General features: G+C 37.9%; 1 long non-coding RNA gene across 1 annotated transcript; it reads left to right on the forward strand.

The window, feature by feature from the left end:
- The first annotated feature begins 3,506 nt into the window (after positions 1-3,506).
- On the forward strand, positions 3,507-7,011 carry LOC121743600. Its single transcript, XR_006038303.1, has 3 exons — positions 3,507-3,939; positions 5,122-5,186; positions 6,545-7,011. It is a non-coding gene; the product is annotated as an uncharacterized LOC121743600 (long non-coding RNA).
- The last annotated feature ends 1,665 nt before the right edge of the window (positions 7,012-8,676 follow it).

Genomic DNA, 8,676 nt, shown 5'->3' on the forward strand with positions numbered 1-8,676 from the left:
ACAAGGTGACACCATCAACAAGGAGAGAAACATTCGAGTCAAGATATGTCGAGTAGGAAAGGAATCGAAAGAAAGAACGCGTGATATCCCCACCACCTCCTCAACCAAAGTAGAGAATTAGGAACATTATTATAAGAATTTTTTGCATAGGAAGAAAATGGAGGGAATGTTGGAAGAAGTTTTCAGTGATATGTTCACATCTTGATGAAGTAGACCGAAAGTGAAAATGGCGAAATAAGTTTGGCTTTATTATACACAGGAGATTAGGACCGTTAAGAAAAGTAATGTTGGATTACCTTTCCTGATAGATAGACAGTCGTATATTACAATTGACTGGAGCCATGATAAACCCTAAATATCTAGGACAACATACAAAATGATGACTAAGGAGTTGGAAGAACTAAAGATGCAACTGCAAGAACTGTAAAACCTGGGTTTCATCAAATTCAGTGTACCACCTCGGGGTGCACCAATGCTATTTTTGAAGAATGGCGGAACGCTGAGTGTGTGCATAAATTTTTGAGGGAAGAACGAGATGACACTTTAGAACATGTTTCCACTAACGGGAATAGATGATGCGTTTGATCAGCTTCGAGGAGTTTGTGTCTTTGTGAAAACGGAATTGACATCTGAATACCATCAAATGGAGTCCGACAAGATGTATCCAAGACGGTTTTCCGAACTAGATATTGTCATTATGAGTTTATAGTGATGCATTTCGGATTAACAAATGTCCCGGCTGTATATATGGACCTTATGAATCGTGTGTTTCATCCATACTTGGACAAGTTCGTCTTACTCTTCATAAACGATGTCCTTATCTACTCAAAGAACAAAGAGGAACATGAAGAACATTTGAGGACTGCCTTAGATACGTTGGAGGCCGAGAAACTCTTCGCCAAGTTCAATACGTATGAGTTTTGGCTCAAAGAAGTGAATTTCCTTGGGCACATAGTGAGCACAGATGGAATTCGAGTAAACCCCGTAAAGGTGGAAGTTGTACAGAAATGGAAAACACCAACCACACCTAACGAAATTCGGAGTTTCCTAGGACTGGCGGAATATTATAGGAGATTCATCGAGGGATTTTTAAGATAACAAGGCCAATGACTCAACAACTAAAGAACGGGGTAAAAGTCAATTGGACCCCAGACTGTGGGGCAAGTTTTCGACTATTGAAGGAAAAGCTAACTAGTGCACCGATTCTAGCTGTGCCAGAACCTGGAGTGAACTACGTGGTATACACATGCGCTTCGAAGGTGGGACTTGAATGTGTTGATGCAGAACAACAAAGTGATTGCTTATGCATCACGACAATTGAGGCCATACGAGTTGAACTATCCGACCCACGACTTGGAGTTAGCAGCGGTAGTACACGCCTTAAAGATTTGGAGACATAATCTCTACGGAGTTCGAAGTGAGATCTTTACGGATCACAAAAGCCTGAAGTATTTCTTCGAGCAGAAAGATTTGAATATGCGGCAACGAAGGTGGCTCGAAGTGGTGAAGGATAACGATCGTGGCATCAACTACCACCCTGGAAAACAGATGTAGTGGCAGATGCTTTGAGCCGGAAAGATCATTCCCAACTGGCCACTTTTCTCACCAAAGAGGAAAGTCTGATACGCGAATTCAACAAGATGTGTTTGGAAGTGGTAAGAGCACCTGAAACAGTAGAAGCACGAATCGCCACCTTAGCCGTTGAACCGGATCTGAGGTCGAGAATTATTGAAGCACAACGGATGGATGCAAAGTTGGAAGAGATTCGTGTAGAAGTACGAACTGGTGAATTTGGGAATTTTAGTGAAGAAGGCGACAATGCCCTTACTTTTGAAGGAAGATTATGCATGCCGGATAGCGAGGAGCTCAAAAATGAGGTTATGAGTGAAGCGCATGAAACTCCTTACACCGCCCACCCAGGAAGTACGAAAATGTATCAAGATTTGAAGAAATCCTTTTGGTGGAGTGGTATGAAGAGGGACATAGCATCATTGGTCGAAAGATGCCTAGTCTGCCAGCAAGTGAAGATTCTACATCAACGACCTTATGGGAAGCTACAACCACTAGAAATTCCTGAGTGGAAATGGGAGCACATCGCAATGGATTTTGTGACGGGATTGCCAAGGACGCTGAGAGGGAACACCGCCATTTGGGTAGTCATAGACCGTCTCACTAAGAGCGCACACTTCATTCCGATTCTTGTAAGCTATGGGTCCAACAAACTGGCTCAAATCTACATAAGGGAGACAGTTCGATTGCATGGAGTCCCAGTGACTATCACGTCCGACCGTGACCCAAAATTCACCTCAAGATTTTGGATGAGTCTACAGAAAGAGCTTGGAACCAAATTGAAATTCAGTACAGCGTTTCACCCGCAAACCGATGGACAATCCGAAAGAACGATCCAAACTCTCGAGGATATGTTGAGAGCCATGGTACGCGACCGAGGGGGAAGTTGGGAGGCAGCACTACCACTGATCGAGTTTGCCTACAACAACAGTTTTCAGGCAACGATAAACATGGCACCGTACGAGGCATTGTATGGAAGAAAGAGTAGATCACCGCTCTACTGGGATGAAGTTGGCGAGAGAAGAGTACTCGGACCCGATGTAGTTGAAGAGATGGTGGGAATCGTTCGGCAAATTCGTGAGAGGATAAAAGAAGCTCAAGACAGACAGAAATCATACGCGGATGTCCGACGAACCGACTTACGATTTCAAGCTGGCGATAAAGTTTTCTTGAAGGTATCTCCGTCAAAAGGGATAACACGATTTGGTGTCAAGGGCAAATTGAAGCCGCGATTTATTGGGCCTTATGAAATTTTTGAAGGAGTGGGCCTTGTTGCATATCGATTGGCGCTACCACCAAACCTTGGAAATGTGCACAACGTTTTCCATGTGTCGCAGTTACGAAAATACATGTTCGACCCAAAGCACGTGATCCGTTTTGAGGAAGTCGCGTTGAATCCAGACTTGAGCTATGAAGAGAGACCCCAATCCATCTTGGACCGAAAGACCCAAGTTGTGAGAAATAAAAATGTTGTTTGTGTGAAAGTACTATGGGAAAATCATGGGCATGAAGAAGCCACGTGGGAGAATGAGGATAAAATGATGGAAATGTACCCAGAACTCTTTTCTTGGGGGTAGCAAATTTCGGGACGAAATTTCTGTTAAGGGTGGTAGGATGTAACGCCCCACTTTTCGAACCCTAAAGTACTGGTTTTAATGTTATTAATTTTGTGAAGTCCGTGAATTAATTGTCGGTAATTTAATTGGTGAATTAGTTGTTGTTGGACTAGAAGTTGGGAAATAAAATATATTGCGAATATAAATAATTCCTTTCCGTGAGGAATATTTATAGGACTCAATTCCGTGTTGGATCCGATAAATTAAATAATTAATATAAAAGTCCAGTCCGTGATAAATAAATTGCGGACTGCACGATTTAAAATAAAATACAATGGGCTGTGAATTAAACTAAACTAATTAAAATAAAATATCCTTGGTTTCAATTATAATTAAAGATTCTGCGCAGATTTTCCTCCTCCGTGAAAAGATATTCCTCTTCCGTAATCTGCAAATAAAATACCAAATAAATTCAATTAAATCAAAAACAAGAAAAAAAAGAGAAATTCGAATCCTCCCTCTAATCCCACGACTAAACCCACTCTCTCCCCCCTAAAATCTCTCCCACATCCAAACCACCCATCTCTCTAATTTAATCACCAAATCTATTCATTCTGCCTATTCTACACGTCCTCTGCAGCAAGAACCTCTTCAAATTTCAATTCAAGGTAATCAACTTCATCAATTCGTTTTGTAGACTCCTCAATGTTGTTCGAAATCAACATCTGTAATCTCTGTTGACAGAAACCACATCCGGAGGAACCTCTTTGTTCACCCAACACAATTTTCATTCCAATTCAACTGCAGGAAGAAGGTAAAAAAATTCCTTTTAAATTTGAACTCCATACACATCAAACACACGCTTACTTTCTGCATTCACCCATGACTGCCATCTTAAACTCTCGCATATTATACGAACAAACTTCCATCAACAATCAAACACCCTCATTGTGTAATTGAAAATTAAGAACGAAAGAAACGTTTTTTGGAATGAGAACTTATCATTCGGGGTCTTGCGGGGCTGAACGGGTTGGTTCCGGGATGTTTTGGCGCTGTTCGGAGGGAATCGGGACTGTTTCGGGGTGGTTACGGGGCTGCACGACCACCGACGGAGCGGCGGCAGCAGCAGCCTGACCCGGCGGCACCTCCCGGCAGCAGCGGCGACACCTCCCGGCAGCAGCGGCGGCATCTCCCGGCAGCGACGGCAGCAGCAGCGACGGCAGACGGATTTGGCGGCGACGGAGCAACGGCTGTCCGACGGATCGACGGCCGGATTTCCCCCGCTCCGACGACACTGTGGCGGCCGCAACTTGTCTTCCCAGTGAGCAGCGGCCGACGGCGTGGAGTGAATCGGAGCAGGCGACGAACGGATTGGGGGGGGGGGTTCCTTCCGTTTTGGTCGAGAGTGAGAGAAGAAAAGAGATAGGGAGAGAGAAAGAAAGAGGCGTGGAGAAGGAAGGTGAAGTTTTGGGCTTTTGTTTCTTTTAAATGACTTGGGCCTTCATTGAATAAAATTGGGCCTCATTAATTAGAAGTGGGTGGATTAATTAAATTGATGGGCTCCTTTTTAATTGTTGGGTTTATTTTGGTAATTGGAGATACAAGGTGATGAAATAATTAAGTTTTGGGCCGATAATTAATTGGGGTGAACTTTTAAATAAATCCTTGAATTGATAATTAAATTAAATGTGGGGACTTATTTAATTAATTTTGGAATATTTCAACGAGTGAATAATTATATCCTAAGTCCGAAATAAATATAGTTCGAGGGAAAGTTGTTGCGATAATTAATTACACCTTTTATAATTTTGGGGATTTTATTTCGATATCATTAAGAAAATACGAGGAGCCAATGGTGGAAATTGGGAGCGTAAGCGGCCGTCGAACAATCGAAAACCGAGATAAATCGAGATAAAAGACTTGCTTAGGATGCATGCATTTTTAGTTATTTGTTTAAAACAATGTGTTGATTTATCTATTATATAAATTTTTAAAGGTGAATCATCGCAAGGGAATCGTGATCGCAAAGGAAAGAACGTAATTTCAAATTAAGCACTCGAGGTGGGCTTTCTTTTACTAAACTCTTTTACGTTTTCAAAAGTATGATTATGGTGGGATAAGGGTGGTTTAAATTGTTATGTCATGCCATGTTTGTTTTGATGATGAGATTGTTGCCTGATGCCTAGTTTGTGAGTTCGTTCCATTAGGCTATAGGGCTATGTTGAGATTGTTGCCTGATGCCTAGTTTGTGAGTTCGCTCCATTAGGCTATAGGGCTATGTTAAACGAATTCGGGTCTGAGTAGGGCCGCAAACCCTATCAGGCTAGTGTACACAGGTGAGATCGTGAGCCGTCCTTGCTAGTCGGCCGGTCTCGTGGGCGAATAGTGTGGCCACACTTTCGTCGCACCATGGAAAGAGGATGTGATTAAATGATGGAAAGAGGATGTGATTGAATGATTGATCAGAAAGTGGGGAGATTGTTTTGACTGGCCAGTCTATGAAATTGTTTGTGATACTCGATGATATTTCTTTTCTAAATGTAAAACTCGAGTTCACTATGGTATGGATGACATAACTTTCATCAAATGTTTTCGGCATAAGCCCACTGAGTATATTAAGTACTCAGCCCTGCATGTGTTTTCCCTATGTGCATGTTGAGCGGCGACGAGCAGTTGGTGGTGTTGAGCAATTTAAAATTGAAGCATGGTTGGTTAGTTGTGAACTACGAGTGTCGTTGTGTCTCCACACATGACATCACTCTTTCTCTTGAACGCTTCCGCTGAGACATTGTCTTTACTCACCATTCTTTTAGCGTTGAACCTAATTATTTGGATAACGTCGACCTCTTGGCCCTTTGTTGTTAAATATTAATTATTGGTCAAACTCTTTATTAAAACCCTAGTTCTATTCGTCTATTTATTAAATTCTTTTAATCACGATCGCCCGTATTTATTAACCCTAAAGGGCGGTCGTGACAATACTCTTCAGGGACGAAGGGAGTATATAAAAGTACGACCCACACTCGACCAACTTTTTCTACCATCTTTCCATTACATTTCTTAAAACTCAGGTCAAGTCAACTTAGGACACTTAAAAGTAGATAGAGGGAGTGTTTTTCATAAATGAATTAATACTCTCTCTTTCCATTGTTTAAAGATCCATTTTTGCCATTTTGGGCTATCCACGATTTAAAGAACCATATAATTTTTTCTATACGGATCCCACATTCCGTTAACGTTTTACACACAATTATTTGTAAAGAATTTTAAAAATAGGTCCCACATTCCAATTATTTTCTTCCTTTACTTTTCTTCACATAATCGACAAACATTTTTTTAAAACTCGCGCCAAATCAAAATGACTCATAAATGGTGGACGGAGGAATAATATTCTCTAAGTTATGTTGGTCTGTTGACAGGTACAACATCCGTAGGAGCACAACTAATCGACTTCAGCAAAAAATTAGCTCGTAAGCAGCTTTTCCCTTGCAGCTTTGCCTTTCTCCTGGAGAGGATAGATTTTAACGAAACTAAATTTTCATATCCTCTATATTATCTTGAAAATTCAACGGCCTTGCCCGATGACTATTGGGCATCAACAACAAGACCTCCGGTGGTGCGGCTGACCTGGAAGGTTGGGGCAGACAACTGCAGTCGAGCTAAGTTGAATTCCTCTACATATATGACAGGAGTGTTTGCGTTGATCTCGATAGTGGTGGATACCTATGCAGTTGCGTCCAAGGATATGAGGGCAATCCTTACCTACTCGAAGGATGCCAAAGTTAGTGCTCTTTTACTTCTCCATTTTATTCATTTAAGAGAACTACATTTTTAGTCTATAGACATTGTACTACTCCCTACGTTCCATATTAATAGAGTCATTTTTCTATTTTGGGAAGTTCCAAGTTAATAGAGCTATTTCTAGTTTTGGCAAAAAGTAATTCACCTTTTTATTTTATTCTCTCTTACTTTATTCTCTCTTACTTTTTTTCACTATCCTTTTAACACATTATTCTTAAACTCTGTGCCGAAAAAAAATGACTCTATTAACAAGAAACAAAGGAAGTAGTATTATCTATGGTCCCTACATTTAAATCTCCGTATATTAATATAATATCGGTAGAAGAACTTTTGCACTTTATAAAACTCTCTTTGGACCAAACCCCATGCTACGAGAGCTATTTATTTTTGTATTTTTCATGAGAGAGAACCATCGTTTCGGCTACAATTGTTCATTCATTTCTGTTGCATTCCCAAGTAGTGTCGAGGAAGTGTGTAGCAAACTATTATTCTTCACAACACATACTTGAAGGGAAATGAATGAACCAAAGTGACATGAGTTTTATCTCTGATGAAAAAAATGTGAATAACCCTTATAGTCTGAAGAGTATTTTGGTCTAAAAAAATTCAAAAGTTTTTCCATCATTACTATATTAATGTTCAGTGTTTGAAAATATTTTTAAAGAATAGAGACCATATATTGTAATCCCTCTGTTCCCCATTAATTAACACATATTTCATTTTTCGTCCGTCTCTAATTAATTGACACTTTTATTTTTCACTAGTTAATGGACCACATATTCCACTAACTCATTTCATTCACATTTTATTATAAAATTGATATATAAAAATAGGACCCATATTCTATTAACTTTTTCCATTCACTTATCACTAAGACCAAGTTTGGTTGCCAGGATTCTGTCTGGGAAAGTAATCTTATTTCTTAAATTTTAAATTCCTGTGTTTGTTTCCGTTTTTAATCAAACTGGGAAAGTAATCAAAATCCTGAAACAAGGAAAGTTAGTACAACTTTCCAGGATTCTGAATCCTAACTTTTCTTAGGTATTCTTTTTCCCAGTTTTAGGATTCTTACATATTTAATGCAATATAGTACAGTTTATTATTATTATTATTATTATTATTATTATTATTATTATTATTATTATTATTATTATTATTATTATTATTATTATCACCTTCATCATTATTATTGTTATTATTTATTACAATATTTTAAAAATAATTTAAAAGTATAAACCATACTTAATTTCAGGATAATAAATAACTATAATTCAAATTATCATAATTATAACTATATTATTAATATTTGTTTTTATTTTTATTATCATAATAATAATAATAATTTATTAAATAATTAAATATAATTATAATTATATAATAATATAATAATTATTAATTTATAAATTAGTAATTAACAATAAAATTGTAGTGAAATTTTAAATTATAAAATTTATTCAATTAAAAATTAAGTAAATATAATGATAATAATAATAATAATAATCTTATTTATTATTATATTATTATATATTATGATGTATAATCCATATTTAAACTATCCATCGTAATAATAAATAAAATAATATAATTATTATCATTTGTAATTAATAATTTATTAAATAATATGTATTATTATTTTTTATAAATAAAAAATGATAAGTATATTTTTAGTTTAGTGTTTAAATCAAATATATACTTCCAAATCTTGATATTTTCCAAACACGGGAAAGTAAAGTTATTAGAAATCATATTC

Source organism: Salvia splendens, chromosome 8, assembly GCF_004379255.2.
Source record: "Salvia splendens isolate huo1 chromosome 8, SspV2, whole genome shotgun sequence".
Classification (NCBI taxonomy): domain Eukaryota; kingdom Viridiplantae; phylum Streptophyta; class Magnoliopsida; order Lamiales; family Lamiaceae; genus Salvia; species Salvia splendens.